At 40.1% G+C, this 24000-nt stretch overlaps 1 protein-coding gene and 1 long non-coding RNA gene across 2 annotated transcripts in view; one reads left to right on the forward strand and one right to left on the reverse strand.

The window, feature by feature from the left end:
- LOC133622223 (uncharacterized) overlaps positions 1–604 on the forward strand; it is a 4667-nt gene extending 4063 nt beyond the window's left edge. The window contains exon 4 of the long non-coding RNA XR_009817750.2: positions 1–604. This exon is cut by the window's left edge and continues 1311 nt beyond it. This is a non-coding gene — a long non-coding RNA (uncharacterized lncRNA).
- Positions 1–24000, reverse strand: part of LOC133622221 (V-set and transmembrane domain-containing protein 2-like protein) — a 102188-nt gene that overhangs the window by 26274 nt on the left and 51914 nt on the right. The window lies entirely within an intron of this gene.

The following is a 24000-nucleotide window of genomic DNA, read 5'->3' on the forward strand; positions in this document are numbered from 1 at the left end:
TGCTGGAGTCATTGTTTCTTGTGGGACATTTTAAGCGGTGCACACGTTGATCCAGACAAGCAGCAACATCGTGTAACTTCATCACCAAACATGAAATAAATAAATATTGTGCATTACGATATTTAGTTTGTTTTGTATTGACATTTGTATTCCTGGTTGTGTTTTTTGTCTGAGAGTAACAATCAAACCTCGTTGAATAAACGTAGTGCTAAATTTGACCAGTAGAGGCCGACAACGCTAATAGTGTTACGTCGCATACAATGTTTGGTGTGTGAATGTTGTGTAATTGCCATATGTGTAAACATTTTTAGTTTATTGTGTGAATATATCAACACTGAACCATGTATTTTACTTCTGTAAAATACACAATGGACATGCCATTTTTGTTATGTTTGTTTTATGTTCACATTTTCAGTCCTACAAACCTAAATAAATAAGGAAGCGTAAAGAAATAAAACTGAGGAAGGAAAATAATTAAGGAACATCCATCCTTCTCTTTCTTCATGCTGTTAACTATCTGCACACGCTGGAATCGAGTAGCGAGGGCAGAATAATGATTTTTTTTTCTGACAGTGCAGTGTGAAAGCCGATGTGTTTACTTTGCAATGAAGTAAATAAATATAACCTGCGCAGACGCTTTCTGACAAAACAATGGACGCTATACTTGTGTTGTTTGTTTCATGTTCTTATTTTCAGTCCTACAAACCTAAACGAAGAAAGAAGTGTAAAGAAATCAAACCAATTATGGAAAAACAATTCATAAGTAGGAACATCAATCTTTAACAACAACTGGTGCTTCTGTTTCTTCATGCTGTTAACGGTGTGCACACGCTGGAATCGTGGGTAAATAAATCTGCACAGACACTTTCTGACGAAACAATGGACGTTATACTTTTATGTTTGTTTTATGTTCATATTTTCAGTCCTACAAACCTGAATGAAGAAAGAAGTGTAAAGAAATCAAACTAAGGAAGGAAAATAAATCAAAAGAAGGGAACATCAGTCCTTAACAAAAAGTGGAGCTTCTGTTTCTTCATGCTGTTAACGGTCTGCACACGCTGGAATCATGTGTAAATAAATATAACCTGCGCAGACGCTTTCTGACGATACGTCCACATTCCGACCTCCGGCACTTAGGCCCTTGAAACTGTAGTGCAGGGATGTCAAAGTGGTTGACATTGAGGGCCACATCACAGTTATGGCTGCCATCAGAGGGCCGCTTGTAACAGTGAATAATGTATGAAATTGCCTCTGGATTTTATTATTAATTATATAAAAAAATTTAAGTAGACTGTCCATTTTACAGTCAAAACTTTACATTTACAACATTTTACTGTAAAATATAGTGTTTTTTTAATTGTTTACAACATTTTACGGTAAATGGAAAAACAGTACCACTGTTTTTTTGGGGGGGGTTTACGTAAAAAGCTGGCAGCTTAGTTGCCAGAATTTTAGTGTTAAATGTACATTGGTTTTTACAACATTATATTGTTCATGGAAAAACAGTATAAGTTATTTTTTTTATTCTGGCAACTTAACTGCCAGTTTTTCTACCGTAAAAACAAATGTACCGTCTTTCCATTTACAGTAACACACCGTTAAAAACAACAACCCTAGACTTTACAGTCAAAAACTGGCAGCTCAGTTGACAGAATTTTAACTCCAAAAACAGTTATACTGTAAAGAACAATTTAAAATGCATTGTCATTTTTATGAATTTGATGGGTAGTTTGCTGTAAAGTTAAATATTTTTATTTAGATAAAAACATGATTGGAAAGTATGATAATAAACTGTAATATTTGTTGCAATATTGGATACTATTAAAGTTTAAAAGGTATGCAATATCAAGCAGTACGTATATTTTTTCTGTCAAAATGACAAAAAAACCATGACATTTAGTGAGAAAATATGAAGTACTTTATTGACACATATCATTTCCAGGCGTTTGCGGGCCAGATAAAATGATGTGGTGGGCCAGATCTGGCCTTGACTTTGACACCTGTGCTGTAGTTGAATAACCCTGCTGAAACATAGTCAAATGTGGGAAAAGTGAAGTGTTTTGAATATTTTTAAAGAGTTATTCACCAAGAGGGGGTTTCAAGTGGCCAGAGAAGCTGCTGTTAAGATGTTCCTGTTTTTAAAGTGTAAAATAAGTGATTGATGCACTTTATGTTATCAATGGCAGATCTGCTTCAAGTTTGCAAAGAATTGCCACGCGAGGACACATTCAGTTTGTTTTGTACTTGACAAGGAGGAGAAAAACCAACAATCCAATCCTATTGGAATCAATCAAAAAAGATCCAAACTGCAAGAAGAAGGGATCAGTCTAAAATTAGACAAGATGGCCCAGCAGTGATGACACAAGCTCTAAAAGATGATTGGACAATGTAAACAAAGCATCCTTCTATGTGTCAAAGATCTAGGAGCGGCCTATAAATATAATATAAATATAAATAGTTGTCTACAGACACACAGCATTGGCCAAAAAAGGTTCTGGGATGGAATCTGCCGAGGTCACATGTTCACGTGCCTGCGTTGGTTCTCACTGACTTGGCATGAACGTGAACACTTGTCAGCCGTGTGATTGACATCTGTCTAAGTCATGGTCACATGGGACGGGAAAGATAAGCAGTACAGAAATGTATGGATGATGTTTTTATCACTCTTCTATTTTGGGAACAATAAGTACAACTCTGGTAATAAATCCACTGCTAGTAGTACTATATAGACGTGGAATAACTTATAAATGAAATGATGTGGCAGGCCACATGAAAGAATGTACAAAACAAATTGGTAGGTCACTTAAAATGATGTAATGGGCCACGTAAATAAATAATAATGTGTCGGACCACATTAAATAATGTACAAAAAGAGATGTGGCAGGCCATGTAAAATAATGTACAAAAGATATGGTGGGCCACATAAATAAAGTACCAGCCCACATTAAATGATGTAGCAAGCCACATGAAATAATGTGCTGGACCACTTTAAAAATAATGTACAAAACGATAGTAAAATGAGATGGCTGGCCACTTGAAATAATGTACAAAAAAAGATGTGGCGGGCCACTTGAAATAATGTACAAAAAAAAATGTGGCGGGCCACTTGAAATAATGTACAAAAAAAGATGTGGTGGGCCACATAAAATGATATGGTGGGTCACTTGAAATAATGTACAAAAAAAGATCCGGTGTGCCACATAAAATGACATAGCGGGCCATTTGAAATAATGTACAAAAAAAGATGTGGTGGGCCACTTTAAATAATTTACAAAAAAAGATGTGGCGGGTCACTTGAAATAATGTACAAAAAAAGATGTGGCAGGCCACATGACATAATGTACAATAAAATAGGTGGTGGGCCACATAAATGACATTGCGGGTCACTTGAAATGATGTACAAAAAAGATGTGGTGGGCCACATAAAATGATATGGCGGGTCACTTGAAATAAGGTACAAAAAAAGATGTGGCGGGCCACATAAAATTATGTGGTGGTTTACTTCAAATCATGTACAAAAAAAGACGTGGTGGGCCACTTGAAATAATGTACAAACAAAGATGTGGTGGCCCACATAAAATCACGTGGCAGGCCACTTAAAATAATGTACAAAAAAAGATGTGGCGAACCACCTAAAATGACATGGCGGGCTAATTGAAATAATGAACAAAAAAGGATGTGGCGGGCCTCTTGAAATAATGTACAAAAAAAGATCTGGTGTGCCACATAAAATGACATAGCGGGTCACTTGAAATAATGTACAAAAAAAGATGTGGCGGGCCATATGAAATAATGTACAAAAAAAGATCGGGTGTGCCACATAAAAATTACATAGCGGGCCACTTGAAATAATGTACAAAAAAAGATGTGGCGGGCCACATAAGCTTATGTGGCGGGCCACTTGAAATAATGTACAAAAAAAGATGTGGTGGGCCACTTGAAAAAATGTACACAAAAAGATCTGGTGTGCCACAAAATGATATAGCGGGCCACTTGAAATAATGTACACAAAAAGATGTGGCGGGCCACTTGAAATAATTTACAAAAAAAGAGTGGCGGGTCACTTGAAATAATGTACAAAAAAAAGATGTGGCGGGCCACATAAAATGATGTGGCGGGCCACGTAAAATGATGTGGCAGGCAACTTGAAATAATGTACAAACAAAATGTGGTGAGCTAGACAAAATGTACAAAAAAAAAGTACCGTACCAACTAAAATGACGTGGAGGGCCACATTAATTGTTATGGTGGGCTAGATTTGGTCCCCAGGCCTTGAGTTGTAGAGCGGTATGTTGGTGTGCATGTATTCATCTCAACACATCAATATTAGAATATCTGTCACTTCCATAAAACACCACAAAGTGTTGTGTTGCCTGACTACACTTGCAGCTCCTTTTTTTGTCTTGATGTCTGATTCAGTCCTTTTAACATTTCAGTCCTGCAGCTTAATTGCTTTGTGCAAAACAAAACAACAACTTTACTGCGTCAAACTCTGCTTGTCACTTTTTGTGTGGAACTGAAATGACTTTCTCCACTTTAAGCCTAATCCTCGTGTGGCACCAACACAACCTTTCAGTCAGCACTACATTGTCCCAATATATCTTGGTACCGGTACCAACACTTTTCTATGTAAAGGCGACCACAAAAAATGTCATTATTGGCTTCATTTGAACAACAAATCTTAGAGTACATGAAACATATGTTTATTATTGTAATTTAGTCCTTAAATAAAATAGTGAACATACTAGACAACTTGTCTTTTAGTAGTAAGTAAACAAACAAAGACTCCTAATTAGTCTGCTGACATATGCAGTAACATATTGTGTCATTTATCCACCTATAATTTTGTCTACATTATGAGGGACAAACTGTAAAAATGGATTATTAATCAACTTGTTCATTTACTGTTAACGTTAATAATAATGTAATGTTATTGTTAAAACGTAATAATCACTTATTCTTCTCTTGTTTGATACTTTACATTAGTTTTGGATGATACCACACATTTAGGTATCGATCCGATACCAAGTAGTGACAGGATCATACATTGGTCATATTCAAAGTCCTCATGTGTCCAGAGACATATGTCCTGACTTTAAAAACATAATATGAATTTTAAAAAACGAAAAAATATTTTTTGACGTTAAATATCGATGTAATCATAGTAGTATCGACTTGATACGCTCCTGTACTTGGTATCATTACAGTGGATGTCAGGTGTAGATCCACCCATTGCATTTGTTTACATTGTGATGCCGGTGAGCTATTGTATCCTCCTACGGTGTGTAGTGAAGCATGTTTAGCTATTCCTCGTCCTCCAGTGATAATGCTACTTGTAAGAAAATTACTTTATTTGTTGCAATGGAGGCGAGGATTAGTGATTTAGAAGTAGCTAAAACACTGCGGATGGACGTTAGCCGCTAGCTAGCTAGCCATGTCTTAAAGCACCTCTTCCTGAGGGTGTTTCAGTGTTATAACTTCACCTTTATCTTTACTTTTTACACCAAAATGCGTCCATTCTCCCTTTTCTGTCTACACACTGTGTCTGCTTGTAAGTACTCTGTGTGTGTGTGTGTGTGCTGCCAAACATGCTCCTCTGCTTGTAAAACCAGCAATGCCATAACGTGCCATCATGCCTGATACAAAAAAACAAAGGGTATTTTTCAGAGGCGGTATAGTACCTTTTAATGATTAGCTAAGTACCGCTGTACTTAACTAGTACCGGTATATCATACAACCGTAGTGAGCATAAACGTGTAGAAGTTAGGTTTAGTATGTTTATAGTACTTTAGTTTGTAAAAAGAATAGTCTATTTTTCTATCCTTGAATCTAATTTCTTTAATTTCTCTTGATTTCCTCACTTTTTTTCTTTTTTTTTACCGTCTCACTCTTTTAATTCCCCACGCCTCCTCACCGCCGTCATTCCTGGACGGCAAGTCTGTGTCTGGCGGATCTCTGATGTGTGGCATTTACATTTTCTTCCCGCACGCTCAGAACTGTTAAAATGTCTGCTGGAACATTGCCTCCTAGCACTGACAAGTGTTGAGCATCCTGGAGAAGTGTGTGTGTGTGTGTGTGTGTGTTCTTGTATGTCTACCCTTCTTGAGACATGAAGAAGGAAAAGTATCTTCCATATGAGGAGGTGTGAACAAGTGATGACATAAATCATGGTCCCAATAACATTGCATCTAATAGACAATGTCTCATTTGCACCCCTGCTGGTCGAAATGAGGGTGGTCCCAAAAAGGAGGGATTTTTCAAATTGACTGTGTGTCGCTTTTAAAAGCTCTCCCCCTCTGGTCAACATATGAAATAACAAGTGTGTGTAAGAAATTGAAATGCGCCCCCTTTGGCCAAAATGAATTAAAAAATGTTTTTTTTTAAAATATGTATATAGAGACAAAAACAGATAAATAACTTGATGTAAACAATGAAGATTTAAAAACCAATTAAAAAATAAAAAATAATTTAAAAAATAAAAATGTATTTAATGAAGTCTTTTTCTCACAATGTGTCGACTTCTTTCTTATAAAATTGGGAACACGTTCTCATATTCTTTCTGTTTCTATAATATTGCAATATTTTCTCGTAAAATTATTACTTTTTTAAGTAAAATTATTTCTTTTTAATTCAAAATGACGACATTTGTCACAAAGTTCTGACTTTTATCACACTGTTGCCAACTTTTGTGTTGTTCTTGTACAAATAGTGACATTTTTTGAGTAAAGTTATGACTTTTGTCATAACTTTTGCCGAGTAAAATTCCGATTATTATTATAATACCGACAAAATTTTAAAGTCTTCTTTATAAAATTGTGACTTTTGTCGAGTAAAATTACGACTCTTTTCATACAATTGCCAAAATGTTAAGCTTTTCTTGTAAAATTGCGACTGTTATTGAGTAGAATTCCAACTTTTATCATCATATTGCACAAATGTTCAGTTATACTTGTAAAATTTTTACTTGCGTTGAGTAAAATGACGACTTTTATTATAACACTGCCAAAATTCTAAGTTTTTCTTGTGAAATTCCAACTAATTTTTCACAACAAGCTTTTTTATATGTGCATAGTATGTATGTATTATTAATGTTGTGAATACACATCTTTATATATCTAGAAAGGCTGGTCCTGAAGAGGGAGGCATTTTTGGGAGGTCTCAAGAAGGTAACAAATACAAGAACGGGTGTGTGTGTGTGGGGGGGGGGGGTGTGCGTTCACGCTGCATGACTTGTATTCAGCAAGCATGTAGCATGTCTGCTGTAATGCATACAAATGTCCTTTTCCACTGCAGTGTCAAATATTTGATGCAAGTTGTAAGACCGGGAAGTAATGAGGTGGCAGCGGCGCAGTGCGAGGCAAGGACAGCTCTCTCTCCCAGCACTGCAGACACTCCACACGCATTACAAGCACGAGCCATGCATTTTACTATGAAAACATACCAAAAATAAAAACAAAATATTATCAGAATCGTAAGTACTTTATTAATCCTCGAGGGGAAATTATGAGTTTCAATTGTCTCTCGGATGGACATTTAGACGCTGATGCATGCTTTTATTCCGAGTCGTAAAGAATATTGTAACACCCTGCTCTCTGGTCTTGCTAAAAAGGTTATTGCACCACAACCCCTCCAAAATTCAGCGGCACTTTTCCTGACGAAGACCAGAAGGCGGGCCCACATTACACCAGTTTTAAAATTGGCTCCCTGTGTGTTTAAGGATAATTTTTAAGGTTCTTCTTAATTTTTTTTATTGCTTTATCCTCTGAAGGCCCAAGCTGTTTGTTTACATGCTTTTTTTTTTATTTCTCTTTACTATTTGGGCTTATTGGACCCTAATTAGAATATAAACTAAGAATCATCTTTTGATATGATGTACTTAGTTCATAAGTAACAAACGTGTACTTCATGTTTAGTGACATGTTAATTCTTATTTTTACCCTTTTTTTTTTTTTCCAAATTCCATTGTATGTTATACTCTTCTGACACCACCAGATGGCAGTATAAGTGTCCACATAAGGGCCATAAGACCTCAATTCAGTAGTGTACACAATTTTGGAAATAAGAGCTGAAAGGTGTTGTCCACGCATGTGGCCACTAAGGCCTTTAACATCTTTTTTGTTCATTTCATATTTTTATTGCTACATTTTTAATAACATTTTTGTATTGCTTTATAAAATTATTTTTTTTAATTTTTTTGTAGCTACATTTTTATTTTTTATTGACATCCAGCATCAGACATTCCTATCCATTACATCATATTCACATACATCATATATCTGTTGTCTGCCCTAAATGTCAAAATATTTTTTTGTGTTTATATCCCAACCATACCACCCACCCAAAAAATGTATTTTTCTATAACAATTTTTTTTATTGCTCTATACATTTGTTATTGCATTTTTTTTATTGCTTCATACATTTTTTTTATTACATTTTGTATTGCTTTATTTATTTAATACGATAATGTACTGAGTTTTTTTTATTTATTTTGTACAATTTTCCATTTTGTCTATTATTTGTGCACTTTCATTTTTGAAGTTGTTGTTGATGTATTGGTATGTAAAGTGATTGACCACAGCTGTGACTATTAGTGCATCACTTCCTGTTGAAAATTGCACACTGACGAAGACATTTTCGAAACCGGTCTGTGTTTGTAGCGCCTGCGCAGTTTGTATTGAAATTATTAGAAGGACAGGAAGTTGCTGGCCTGGCTTTTTCTTTTCTTCCTATGGTTTCTAAATATTTTTGTGGTAGTGGGCCTTCTTATCTTTCAGAACCTTCGCGGACCCTGAGATCCTTGGGCACTCGTCTCCTAATTATTCCAAAAGTCAGGACACAAAGTCACAAGATGGCATCTTTCCATCTATGGAACAGCTTGCCGGAGGACCTCAGGGCTCTCCGGTCTTGCTAAAAAGGTTATTACACCTGTATAACTACTCCAACGTTCAGCGGCATGTGTCATGCGAAGACCAGAAGGCGGGCCCACATTACACCAGTTTTAAAATAGGCTCCCCGTGTGTTTCAGGGTTAATTTTAAGGTTCTTGGTGAACAAGGGGATGGGTCAAATGCAGAGGACAAATTTCACCACACCTAGTGTGTGTGTGACAATCATTGGTACTTTAACTTTAACTTTAACCTTCGCGGACCCTGAGATCCTCAGGCACTCGTCTCTTAATTTTTCCAAAAGTTAAGACACAAAGTCACGGGACGGCATCTTTAACAGCTTGCTGGAGGACCTCAGGGCTCTCTAGTCTTGCAAAAAAGGTTATTGCACCTTTACAACTACTCCAAAATTCAACAGCACGTGAAGACAGGCCCACATTACACCAGTTTTAAAATTTTCTCCCCAAGTGTTTCAGGATCCTTTTAATGGTTCTTCTAATTGTTTATAAATGTTTTAGTGGTAGTGGGCCTTCTTGTCTTTCAAACCTTCACGGACCCTGAGTTCCTTGGGCACTCATTTTCTAATTATTCCAAAAGTCAGGACACGAAGTCATAGGATGGCATCTTTCCATCTATGGAATAGCTTGCAGAAGGACCTCAGGGCTCTCCGGTCTTGCTAAAAAGGTTAGTGCACCTTTACAACGACTACAACATTCAGCGGCACGTGTCCTGACAAAGACCAGAAGACGGGCCCACATTACACCAGTTTTAAAATAGTCTCCCCGTGTGTTTCAGGAACATTTTTAAGGTTATTTTATGGTTTATAAATGTCTTTGTGGTATTGGGCCTTCTTATCTTTCAGATGTGCTTTTACCCTAAGAACCTTCGCAAACTCTGAGATCCTCGGGCACTTGACTCCTAATTATTCTAAAAGTCAGGACACAAAGTCACGGGACGGCATTTTTCCATCTATGGAACAGCGTGCCGGAGAACCTCAGGTCTCTCCAGTCTTGCTAAAAAGGTTATTGCACCTTTACAACTACTCCAAAATTCAGCGGCACGTGTCCTGACGAAGACCAGAAAGCGGGCCCACATTACACCAGTTTTAAAATAGGCTTCCTGTGTGTTTCATGATCAATTTGCGGGTTTTTCTTATTGTTTATAAATATTTTTATGGTATTGGGCCTTCTTATCTTTCAGATTAGCTTTGACCTGGTACTTGTCTCGTAATTATTCCAAAAGTCAGGACACAAAGTCATGGGACGGCATCTTTCCATCTATGGAACAGCTTGCCGGAGAACCTCAGGTCTCTCCAGTCTTGCTAAAAAGGTTATTGCACCTGTACAACTACTCCAAAATTCAGCAGTACGTGTCCTGACGAAAACCAGAAAGCGGGCCCGCAATACACCAGTTATAAATTAGGCTCCCTGTGTGTTTCAGGATAAATTTTATGGTTTTTCTTATTGTTTATAAATATTTTTATGGTATTGGGCCTTCTAATCTTTCAGATTAGCTTTGACCTGGCACTTGTCTCCTAATTATTCCAAAATTCAGGACACAAAGTCACGGGACGGCATCTTTCCATCTATAGAACAGCTTGCTGGAGGACCTCAGGGCTTTCTGGTCTTGCTAAAAAGGTTATTGCACCTTTACATCGACTCCAAAATTCAGCGGCACGTGTCCTGACAAAAGACCAGAAGGCGGGCCTACTATACACCAGTTTTAAAATTGGCTCCCCTTGTGTTTCAGGATGAATTTTAAGGTTCTTCTTATGGTTTATAAATGTTTTTGTGGTATTGGGCCTTCTTATCTTTCAGATGTGCTTTTACCCTACGAACCTTTGCGGACCCTGAGATCCTTGGGCACTCGTCTCCTAATTATTCCAAAAGTCAGGACACAAAGTCATGGGACGGCATCTTTCCATCTATGCAACAGCTAGATCCTCTGGTCTTGCTAAAAATGTTATTGCACCTCAACAACTACTCCAAAATTCAGTGACATGTGTCCTGACGAAGACCAGCAGGCGGGCTCACATTACACCAGTTTTAAAATTGGCTCCCGGTGTGTTTCAGGATCATGTGTAAGGTTCTTCTCATGATTTATAAATGTTTTTGTTGTAGTGGGCCTTCTTATCTTTCAGAACCTTCGCGGACCCTGAGATCCTCGGGCACTCGTCTCCTAATTATTCCAAAAGTCAGGACATAAAGTCACGGGACGGCATCTTTCCATCTGTGGAACAGCTAGGTTCTCTGGTCTTGCTAAAAAGGTTATTGCACCTTTACAACTACTCCAAAATTCAGCGGTACGTGTCCTGACGAAGACCAGAAGGCGGGCCCACATTACACCAGTTTTAAAATTGGCTCCCCGTGTGTTTCAGGATAATTTTTAAGGTTCTTCTTATGGTTTATAAATGTCTTTGTGGTAGTGGGCCTTCTTATCTTTCAGATGTGCTTTTACCCTACGAACCTTTGCAGACTCTGAGATCCTCGGGCACTCGTCTCCTAATTATTCCAAAAGTCAGGACACAAAGTCACGGGACGGCATTTTTCCATCTATGGAACAGCTTGCCGGAGGACCTCAGGGCTCCATATTTTTAAGAGCAGGACTAAAACCCACCTTTTAGACCTCCACTGTCACACACTCGGGTCTTTTACCTCCACCGTCACACACTCGGATCTTTTACCTCCACCGTCACACAATCGGGTCTTTTACCTCCACTGTCACACACTCGGGTCTTTTACCTCCACTGTCACACACTCTGGCCTTTTACCTCCACCGTCACACACTCGGGTCTTTTACCTCCACTGTCACACACTCGGGTCTTTTACCTGCACTGTCACACACTCGGGTCTTTTACCTGCACTGTCACACACTCGGGTCTTTTACCTCCACTGTCACACACTCGGGTCTTTTACCTCCACTGTCACACACTCTGGCCTTTTACCTCCACCGTCACACACTCGGGTCTTTTACCTCCACTGTCACACACTCGGGTCTTTTACCTGCACTGTCACACACTCGGGTCTTTTACCTGCACTGTCACACACTTGGGTCTTTTACCTCCACTGTCACACACTCGGGTCTTTTACCTCCACTGTCACACACTCGGGTCTTTTACCTCCACCGTCACACACTCGGGTCTTTTACCTCCACCGTCACACACTCGGGTCTTTTACCTGCACTGTCACACACTCGGGTCTTTTACCTGCACTGTCACACAGTCGGGTCTTTTAGCTCCACTGTCACATACTTTGTTATTTTTTGCACATATTAGCTCATTTAGAATTTGATGATTGCAACATGTTTCAAAAAAGCTGGCACGAGTGGCAAAAAAGACTGAGAAAGTTAGGGAATGCTCATCAAACACTTATTTGGAACATCCCACAGGTGAACAGGCGAATTGGGAACAGGTGGGTGCCATGATTGGGTATAAAAGCAGCTTCTATGAAATGCTCAGTCGTTCACAAACAAGGACGGGGCGAGGGTCACCACTTTGTCAACAAATGCCTGAGCAAATTGTTTAAGAACAACATTTCTCAACCAGCTATTGCAAGGAATTTAGGGATTTCACCATCTACGCTCCGTAATATCATCAAAAGGTTCAGAGAATCTAGAGAAATCACTGCACGTAAGCGGCAAGGCCGAAAACCAACATTGAATGCCTGTGACCTTCGAAGCCGTCAGGCGGTACTGTATCAAAAAGCGACATCAGTGCGTAAAGGATATCACCACATGGGCTCAGGATTACTTCAGAAAACCACTGTCAGCAACTACAGCTGGTCGCTACATCTGTAAGTGCAAGTTAAAACTCTACTATGCAAAGCCAAAGCCATTTATAAACCACACCCAGAAACGCTTCGCTGGGCCTGAGCTCATCTAAGATGGACTGATGCAAAGTGGAAAAGTGCTCTGTGGTCTGACGAGTCCACATTTCAAATTGTTTTTGGAAACTGTGGACGTTGTGTCCTCCAGACAGGCGCAAAGTGTAAAAGGCAGCATCTGTGATGGTATGGGGGTGTATTAGTGCCCAAGGCATGGGTAACTTACACATCTGTGAAGGCACCATTAATGCTGAAAGGTACATACAGCTTTTGGAGCAACATATGTTGCCATCCAAGCAACGTCTTTTTCATGGACGCCCCTGCTTATTTCAGCAAGACAATGCCAAGCCACGAATTACAACAGCGTGGTATATGTATGTATGTATATATATATATATATATATATATATAAATATAAATATATATATATATATATGTATGTATGTATGTATGTATGTATTTATGTATGTAATCGTCACTCTTTGCTTCCTCTTTTGCATCTTCTGCACATGTGTGGCGTATGGCAGCAAGCCTCAAAGTAGTCCAAAATGAAGACTGGCTTGCAGATAAATCTTGGTCATTATGGATCGTGTCGGGTACCATGCAGCTGCCATCAAAGCTGACCTTCTAAAGTATATATTTTACTTGCCAGGGGCCTCTTCTTTCAGAGGTGGGGGATGATTGTTCCATGCATTTTTAAAGTGCTCCTTTGTGGCATTTTTCACTGCACTTACTGCATATTGAGCTCTTGGAGAGTGCGAGCGAGCGAGAGAGAGCGAGAGAGGAGACCACAAGGACCCAGAAGGGACCGCTCGCTATCCAAAGACTCATTAAAAATGAAACTGGTAGGCGAGTGCGGTAGAGGAGAGAAATATAAAAACAAATGAACGTATACGACTGCAGCTTGAGAAAAATAAAATCTGAATTGTTTTCCTTTTTTTCATTCAGGCCTCAAAATTAGTTGGATAAATGTGGCTTGTGGGGGTCAAAGCAAATCTGAGCTCTTTCAAGATGTCTTGTTTGGAAAAAGACATGTGGAGCAGGCGTATGTGTGACGCTTACATCCTAGCCATTATTTGTGGGCTTTTAAACATAAGATTGAAGTCGTAAACACATTTTTATATACTCACTCTGGACTCTTGATTAGGTACATCTACTTGGGTTGTACGACTATTTGTGAAGGACGATTCGACAAGCGTAAAGACAAATCTGCACAATTTACGGTAAAATACCAGCAGTTGCGGTTGCCAGGAATTCACCGTAAAAATACAGTTACGATGTATAGGACATTACGGTGTGTTGATGTTGAATCCGTTATTTATTACCTTTGATAATTGTTTTTGCTTACGATAATAACTATGAATATATATATATATATATACATATATATACAAACCCCGTTTCCATATGAGTTGGGAAATTGTGTTAAATGTAAATATAAACGGAATACAATGATTTGCAAATCATTTTCAACCCATATTCAGTTGAATATGCTACAAAGACAACATATTTGATGTTCAAACTGATAAACATTTTTTTTTTTGCAAATAATCATTAACTTTAGAATTTGATGCCAGCAACACATGACAAAGAAGTTGGGAAAGGTGGCAATAAATACTGATAAAGTTGAGGAATGCTCATCAAACACTTATTTGGAACATCCCACAGGTGTGCAGGCTAATTGGGAACAGGTGGGTGCCATGATCTGGTATAAAAACAGCTTCCCAAAAAATGCTCAGTCTTTCACAAGAAAGGATGGGGCGAGGTACACCCCTTTGTCCACAACTGCGTGAGCAAATAGTCAAACAGTTTAAGAACAACGTTTCTCGAAGTGCAATTGCAAGAAATTTAGGGATTTCAACATCTACGGTCCATAATATCATCAAAAGGTTCAGAGAATCTGGAGAAATCACTCCACGTAAGCGGCATGGCCGGAAACCAACATTGAATGACCGTGGCCTTCAATCCCTCAGACGGCACTGTATCAAAAACCGACATCAATCTCTAAAGGATATCACCACATGGGCTCAGGAACACTTCAGAAAACCACTGTCACTAAATACAGTTTGTCGCTACATCTGTAAGTGCAAGTTAAAGCTCTACTATGCAAAGCGAAAGCCATTTATCAACAGCCTCCAGAAACGCCGCCGTTATATTTATATAGCGCTTTTCTCTAGTGACTCAAAGCGCTTTACATAGTGAAACCCAATATCTAAGTTACATTCACTGGAAGCAGGTGGGTAAAGTGTCTTGCCCAAGGACACAACGGCAGTGACTAGGATGGCGGAAGCGGGGATCAAACCTGGAACCCTCAAATTGCTGGCACGGCCGCTCTACTCATTGTCCCATTGGGTTGAGTTTTTTCTTGCCCTGATGTGGGATCTGAGCCGAGGATGTCGTTGTGGCTTGTGCAGCCCTTTGAGACACTCGTGATTTTGGGCTATATAAGTAAACATTGATTGAAAAATTGATACTATCAATCAATCAATCAATCAATGTTTACTTATACAGCCCGAAATCACGAGTGTCTCAAAGGGCTGATACTGATCCCTGTGTTTCTGAGATATTAGGATTTTAACTTGAAAGTATTTGTACAACCTTTCACTGGACAACTCACAACATGTTTCCGTCAAGTGAGATATTAAAAATGAGACTTAAGTACTCTGTATCTGTTAAATATCTTGTTTAATAGATTGTATGTTTCATCTTACGATACACTGGTGCTTGTCTGTGTTATAAGTTGTTTTTTTTTTTTTAATGTTATTAAGGATACAATATTTTATGCCAAGGTGTACTTATAACAATTACATAGACACATTGTTGCAGAGAACAGTTTTCTTCTTCCTAGGTGGGGGGGTTAGAGAAAATAATTGAGGGGGATTGACATGCAAACACCATTTTGTAGAAACTTTTCCACCGCAGGAAATTTGAAAAAATACAGTCAGGACATATAGAACATTATGGTATGTTGATGTTGAATCTGTTATTTATTACCGTTGATAATTGTTTTTGCTTACGATTATAGACTACGAAAAATACATACATACATTGCTAACCTGTTTACAAAAAAACTGTACAATTTACGGTAAATTCCTGGCAGCTGTGGTTGCCAGGAATTTACCGTAAAACAAATGGAGGTGGCCACGCAGTCACGGCGAGAACATGCAGACTCCTAGCCCGGGAATCGAACTCAGGATTTTCTCCCTGTTAGGCACGAGCGCTAACCGTGCTGCCCTGTCACCAATACTAGTAGCTGCAAAAATGCCTGAATCCCCCAGACATGAGGATTTTAACTTGAACATATTTGTACAACCTTTCACTGGACAACTCACAACATGTTCCTTCAAGTGAGATATTAAAAATGAGACTTAAGTACTCAGTATCTGTTAAATATCTACTTGAAAGCAATTCCAACACCTTCAAACACACAGGTGGTTCATTTCCATGCAGTTTACAATGAAGCACATAGACTTAACCCCTCAATGTCTGAAACTACTTGCCATAAAAATACAAGAAAACATGTTAACCAAAAGTTAACTCGGCTAATGCTTTGACACAAACTCCTAAGGCAGGGATGTCAAAGTGGTTTTCATTGAGGGCCACATCACAGTTATGGCTGCCATCAGAGGGCCGCTTGTAACAGTGAATAATGTATGAATTTTCCTCTGGATTTCATTATTAGTTATATACATTGTTTTAAGTAGTTTTACAGTAAAACTTTACATGTACAACATTTTACTGTAAAATATACTGGTTGTTTTTTTTTTACTTTTTACAACATTTTACTTTAAAATATCCAGTTTTTTTTTTTTTTTACAACGTTGTACGATAAATGGAGAAACAGCACCACTGTTCTTTGGGGGATTTTTACAGAAAAAGCTGGCAAAATTGACATTGTTTTTTTACATTATATTGTTGGTGGAAAAACAGTTTTTTTTTTTATTCTGGCAACATAGCTGCCAGTTTTTCTACTGTAAAAAAATATTTACCGTCTTTCCATTTATATTAATACACCGTTACAAACAAGATTTTACAGTAAAAATATGGCAGTCCAGTCAACAGAATTTTAACGCAAAAAAATAGTAGTTTTTTTCAATTTACAGTAATTTGCTGTAAAGAACAACGTCAAATGTGTTGTCAATTTTATTCATTTGATGGGTAGTTTGCTGTAAAGTTAAGTGTTTTTATTTATACAAAAATGTTTTGGAAAGTATGATAATATACTGTAATATTTGTTACAATATTGGATACTATTAAAGTTTAAAAGTTATGCAATTTCAAGCAGTACATATATTTTTCTGTCAAAATGAAAACAATCCATTTGATTTAGTGAGAAAATATGAAGTGCTTTATTGACACATATCATTTACAGGTGTTTGCGGGCCAGATAGCCACATTCGTGGCCGACGGGGAGGTGGGCGCACTTGGCGAGGCGGACGACCAGGGAGCGGCCACATCCGTGGTCGACGGGAAGGTGGGCGCGTCGGCGTCGTCGACGAGTCAGGCGTGGACGCAGCAGCAGCAGACGAGTCAGGCGTGAACGTAGCAGCAGACGAGTCAGGCGTGGTAGCAGGTACAGGCGGCGAAGCTTGGCGTGGTGCAGGTACAGGCGGCGAAGCTTGGCGTGGTGCAGGTACAGGCGGCGAAGCTTGGCGTGGTGCAGGTACAGGCGGCGAAGCTTGGCGTGGTGCAGGTACAGGCGGTGAAGCTTGGCATGGTGCAGGTACAGGCGGCGAAGCTTGGCGTGGTGCAGGTACAGGCCGCGAAGCTTGGCGTGTCAGCCGAGGTGCAGGTACAGGCGTCAGCCGAGGAGCAGGAACAGGTGTCAGCTGAGGAGCAGGAACAGGTGTCAGCCGAGGAGCAGGAACAGGTGTCAGCCGAGGTGCAGGAACAGGTGTCAGCCGAGGTGCAGGAACAGGTGTCAGCCGAGGTGCAGGAACAGGTGTCAGCCGAGGTGCAGGAACAGGTGTCAGCCGAGGAGCAGGAACTGGAGCTTGAGCCAGCCGAGGAGCAGGAACTGGAGCTTGAGCCAGCTGAGGAGCAGGAACTGGAGCAGGTGCTAGCCGAGGAGCAGGAACTGGAGCAGGTGCTAGCCGAGGAGCAGGAACTGGAGTTAGCCGAGGAGCAGGAACTGGAGTTAGCCGAGGAGCAGGAACTGGAGTAGGTGCTAGTCGAGGAGCAGGAACTGGAGTTTGCTGAGGAGCAAGAACTGGAGCTAGCCGAGGAACAGGAACAGGAGCTAGCCGAGGAGCAGGAACAGGAGCTAGCTGAGGAGCAGGCACAGGAGCTAGCCGAGGAGCAAGAACAGGAGCTAGCCGAGGAGCAGGAACAGGAACTGGAGATGGTGGCGTTTGCAGGCCCACCGGAGATGATGTCGGCGTCTGCAGGCCCACCAGAGATGATGGTGGCGTCTGCAGGCCCACCGGAGATGATGGTGGCGTCTGCAGGCCCACCGGAGATGATGGTGGTGTCTGCAAGCCCACCGGAGATGATGGTGGCGTCTGCAGTCCCACCCGGGCTGAGGTTAGCCATGAACATGGCGGAGGCGGTCTAGCTGGGAGTTGCGGCTTGGCATGCCAATGGACTGGTGGTGGTGGACGGGCTGGAGGTAGCGGCTTGGCAGGCTGAAGGACTGGTGGCGGCGGCCGGGATGGAGGTTGCTGCCTGGCTGGGCGCAGCCGAGCCACCCCATCAGTACAGCTCCCGGCCCCAGCCCCAACCCCCCCTCAAGGAGCGGATATCAGACGCGCTCCCTGCGGTCTGGGACTCTCTTTAGGGGTGGGTGGAGGGAGGTGAGGAGGGGGGTAGACTCCTCCCCTTTAAATTGTCCAGAAAATGTCCCCCCCCCCCCCCACCTGAGATTGTGTGGGAAGATGTGGGCTTTGTACCGAGGATGTCGTTGTGGCTTGTGCAGCCCTTTGAGACACTTGTGATTTAGGGCTATATAAATAAAGATTGATTGATTGATTGAAGATAGAGGGGAAAAAGTCCTTGATGTGGGCGGGGCTAGAGTCGTTAGGGGCGGAGTCAGAGTCACTAGGGGCGGAGGTGACTGAAGTTGACAGAATCTAATTTGCGAAAAAATGTCCTGATAATATTTTATTTTAGGAATGAAGTCTTTAGGAGGCGGCTGACAGAAAGAGTTAGAAGATTGAAAAAAAAGGCCCTGGTCTCTGACGTCATCAGAAGTGGGCGGAGTGAAGTTGTCAGCGCTGGTCTCCAGCTGACTGACAGCCCAATCAGTAAACTGCTTGGCGAAATGTGTGATAGGATTACCAAACAACGGTGGCGAGGAAGACTGGGCTGTTTGTGGCGACTTGCTGTCCGGAGGAGGTGTTTGAGGGAACGACGCATCTTGGCGGCGAAACAAAGCCTTTTTGGCTGGCTTCCGTCCTCGCCAGCGCATCTCTATCTCCTCGAAGTACGGAGCGAAGGAACTGTCAGCTGGCTTCCTTCTGTCACGTGGGGGTCGCATCTTTATGCGGGATCGTTCCTCCAATGCAACACGGACAACTCCGGATGAAATCGTAAAGGTAGGAGATGATTTATTAATTATAAATCATACAGTATACAGCAAGACAGAAAACAAACAAAAGAAAAGCGTGCCGAACGCACGGGAAGCTAAGGCTAACACCTAGCACAGGAGTCTAGAACGTGAAATACATAAATGTGACTGTTGCTTACCGCAAACAAGGAAGCCAGGACAAGTGAACAGAAAGGCAGGCTTAAATAGTGTCAGTGATGACAAGTGGCACGTGAAAATAATAAGTAACCATGGTAACAAACTCAAAAAAGGAAGTGCAACCAGAAACTAAAGAAGTCCAAAACTAACAGGACATAACTAAACTAAACATGATCTGGACCACGGATCATGACAACTTGTTCATTTACTGTTAATACCTGCTTATTTTCTGTATTAACATGTTCTATCTACACTTCTGTTAAAATGTAATAATCACTTATTCTTCTCTTCTTTGATACTTTACATTAGTTTTGGATGATACCACACATTTAGGTATCGATCCGATACCAAGTAGTTACAGGATCATACATTGGTCATATTCAAAGTCTTCATGTGTCCAGAGACGTATTTACTGACTTTATATACATAATATGAATTTTTTTTTAATTTTCTGACGATAAAATATAGATACGCTCCTGTACTTGGTATCATTACAGCGGATGTCAGGTGTAGATCCACCCATGGCGTTTGTTTACATTGTGACGCTGGTGAGCTATTGTATCCTCCTACGGTGTGTAGTGAAGCATGTTTAGCTATTCCTCATCCTCTAGTGATAATGTACTTGTAAGAAACTTACTTTATTTGTCGCCATGGAGACAATGATTACACACTGTACACACTGTGTCTGCTTGTAAGTACTCTGTGTGTGTGCACTGCCGAACATGCTCCTCTGCTTGTAAAACCAGCAATGTCACGATGTGACGACGACGCGCCGTCAGGCCCATTAAAAAAAAAGAGGCGGTATAGTACTGAATATGATTCATTAGTATAAAACAAACTATAGTACCATTTTGATTCATTCGTACCGCGATAGTATACTAGTACTGGTATACCGTACAACACTATTTTGAATGCTACTTTCTGTAAAATGCTATGTTCTCTCTCTATGCTTGTCACTGTTAAATGAGTCAAAACAAGAAGATTGTAATTGAAAGAAGCTCTTGTATAATTCCCTTTTAGTTGACTTTGTGAATATGTAGTCATGAAACCGTACCCTTCAAACTTCTAATACAATTATTCAATCAATCAAAAGAACAAAACCATTCCATAGTTAGGACCTTGGTGCTTAGCTGGGACTAGATCTAAGCCTAAATGAGCATAAACTGACGGATTAGAGGCCAAACGCTTTCTCAGACAAACTTAACAGTCAACTGATCGTTGAATGCCACAAAAATAACATAAATAACACAACCTGCTTCAGCTTACATATTTTGTATGTTCTACAATTGAACAAATATTGTTGTAAAATATGCAGAATGTGATGTACATCAAACAATAGGACTAACTAATAGTAGAAGGAGGACGTGGAATTGTATTTTGCCTCGTTGTCTGCATGCTACCTGAGACTTAGCTGCCATGCTCTCTGTCCCCGGACAACGCACCATTCATCATGACTGCCAGTCGTTACTTTCTTCCTCTCAGCTCCTCACCACGCCATCCAGCCCACCTGTGACTTGTCTACTTCATCTCCTTCATTTTATTTCCCCTGCCTGTTTCTACTGTGCCTTCTATTTTTATACACCTTGTTTTGCACAGTCTACCTTGGTTTTATACAATACGCCATTCACTGGGACCCACTTTGACTTTTCTGTGTGCAATTATTCATCCATACTTCCACGTCAAACCAATACACAAAATATATTTTTACCTGCTGTTGTCGGAACACAATATTAATAATACATACAACTAGGGTTGTACGGTATACCGGTACTAGTATAGTATCGCGGTACTAATGAATCAAAAACGGTACTATACTCTCTTTGAAAAGTACCGGTTGACCTTTTTCCTATTTAACAGGCATGACGGTGCGTTGTCATGTTATGACATTGCTGGTTTTATGAGCAGAATAGCATGTTCGGCAGCGCACACACGCAGAGTACTTACAGTGTGTAGACAGAAAAGGGATAATGGACGCATTTTGGTGTACAAAGTAAAGATAAAGGTGAAGTTATAACACTGAAACACCCTCAGGAAGAGATGATTTAAGACATGGCTAGCTACCTAGCAGCTAACATCCATCCACAGTGTTTTAGCTACTTCTAAATCATTAATCCTCGCCTCCATGGCGACAAATAAAGTAGGTTTCTTCCATGTAACATTATCACTGGATGAGGAGGAATAGCTAAACATGCTTCACTACACACCGTAGGAGGATACAATAGCTCACCGGCGTCACAATGTAAACAAATGCCATGGGTGGATCTACACCTGACATCCACTGTAATGATACCAAGTACAATACCGTATATAGTCAATACTACTATGATTACATTGATATGTTTTTATCGTCACAACATCTTCTTTCCTTTTTAAAAAATTCATATTATGTTTATAAAGTCAGTAAATATGTCCCTGGACACATGAGAACTTTGAATATGACCAACGTATGATCCTGTAACTACTTGGTATCAGATCGATACCTAAATGTGTGGTATCATCCAAAACTAATGTAAAGTATCAAAGAAGAGAAGAATAAGTGATTATTACATTTTAACAGAAGTGTAGATAGAACATGTTAAAACAGAAAATAAGCAGATATTAACAGTAAATGAACAAGTAGATTAATAATCCATTTTTACAGTTTGTCCCTCATAATGTAGACAAAATCATAGGTAGATAAATGACACAATATGTTACTGCATACGTCAGCAGACTAATTAGGAGTCTTTGTTTGTTTACTTACTACTAAAAGACAAGCTGTCTAGTATGTTCACTATTTTATTTAAGGACTAAATTACAATAATAAACATATGTTTCATGTACCCTAACATTTTCTGTTCAAATAAAGACAATAATGACATTTTTTGTGGCCCCCTTTTTTTAGTAAAGTATCGAAATACATTTTGGTACCGGTACCAGTACCAAAATATTGGTATGGAGACAACCCTACATCCAACTAGAATATTCTGCTGATACGCGTGAGTGGAAGTGAAATGCTTGAGTGGAGAGTGTGGATGCTGGAAGGATTCCAATGGGAAGAGAGAAGTGGGATAACAAGAGTCAGTGCAGAGTGTAATATTTTCTCTGCCATCTTGACAGACTCCTAGGAAGAGTATCAGAACATTCCGAGGGTAGAAAAGAACGAGCCTAGTTCTGACTAGAGGTTGGGGGAAACAATCAATTTTTAGATGCGTCGCAATTCGGACATGGACGACTGTAACATCGATAAGTAAACGTCAAAAATCGATATTAGTATTGCATTATTAGTGTAAATAAAGTAATCGGACAGTTGTAAAATTGGGCTGACCGCACCGAGAGATGCGACCAGCTTTTTTATTTTGGGGGACTTATTTCCCAGTTTTGCACACATTTCCATGAATTTAATCCATCTGATGGAAATTTCTTTTTACTCATGCACTGTTTTTGAAAGTTGCAAATCGCTACTTTATATTAGAAATGCCCCATAACAAGAAGATAGAGAAAAAGAAAAAAGCTTATCGACCACGTCATCAGTAAGGACTACAATGGCGGACTTGCGCAAATTGTCAAGACTTATGCAGATCCTAAAAACAGATCAGGGACGGCTTGGCTCAGTGGAAGAGTGGCCGTGCGCAACCCGAGGGTCCCTGGTTCAATCCCCACCTAGTACCAACCTCGTCATGTCCGTTGTGTCCTGAGCAAGACACTTCACCCTTGCTCCTGATGGGTGCTGGTTAGCGCCTTGCATGGCAGCTCCCTCCATCAGTGTGTGAATGTGTGTGTGAATGGGTAAATGTGGAAGTAGTGTCAAAGCGCTTTGAGTACCTTGAAGGTAGAAAAGCGCTATACAAGTACAACCCATTTATTTATCATTATCAGCAGATACCAGAAGGTAACAAAAGTTGGTTTTGCATATTATTGCAAAACAAAACGCAAGATAATATGTCTGCTAATGGGGGCCATTTTGTGGTCCTTATAAACACACCATAATAATACTTGTATCTCTGACTACGGTAGTCGTAATGCACCGACAATCCATCGAGCGGTGCGGCTTCAAAGTCGTACTAAAACATTTCGACACATTTTTGAGTGTCGTGTGTAATGTTCTATATTTTCTATGGAACATATACAGTTTTGGTGTTGTTTACTGGAGTCATATTGCAGTCTACACGTATCTCCTATGTGTGACTGCCATCATAGTGCAGTCTACACGGATCTCTTATGTATGACTGCCATCATAGTGCAGTCTAAACGTATCTCGTATGTATGACTGCCATTATAGTGCATTCTACATGTATCTCTTATGTGTGACTGCCATCATATTGCAGTCTACACGTATCTCTTATGTTTGACTGTCATCATATTGCAGTCTACACGTATCATATTGCAGTCTACACATATCTCTTACGTGTGACTGCCATTATATTGCAGTCTACACGTATCTCTTATGTGTGACTGCCATCATATTGTAGTCTACACGTATCTCTTATGTGTGACTGCCATCATATTGCAGTCTACACGCATCTCTTATGTGTGACTGCCATCATATTGCAGTCTACACGTATCTCTTATATGTGACTGCCATCATATTGCAGTCCACATGTATCTCTTATGTGTAACTGCCATCATAGTGC

The sequence above is a fragment of the Nerophis lumbriciformis genome, linkage group LG23 (genome assembly GCF_033978685.3).
Source record: "Nerophis lumbriciformis linkage group LG23, RoL_Nlum_v2.1, whole genome shotgun sequence".
Taxonomy (NCBI): Eukaryota; Metazoa; Chordata; class Actinopteri; order Syngnathiformes; family Syngnathidae; genus Nerophis; species Nerophis lumbriciformis.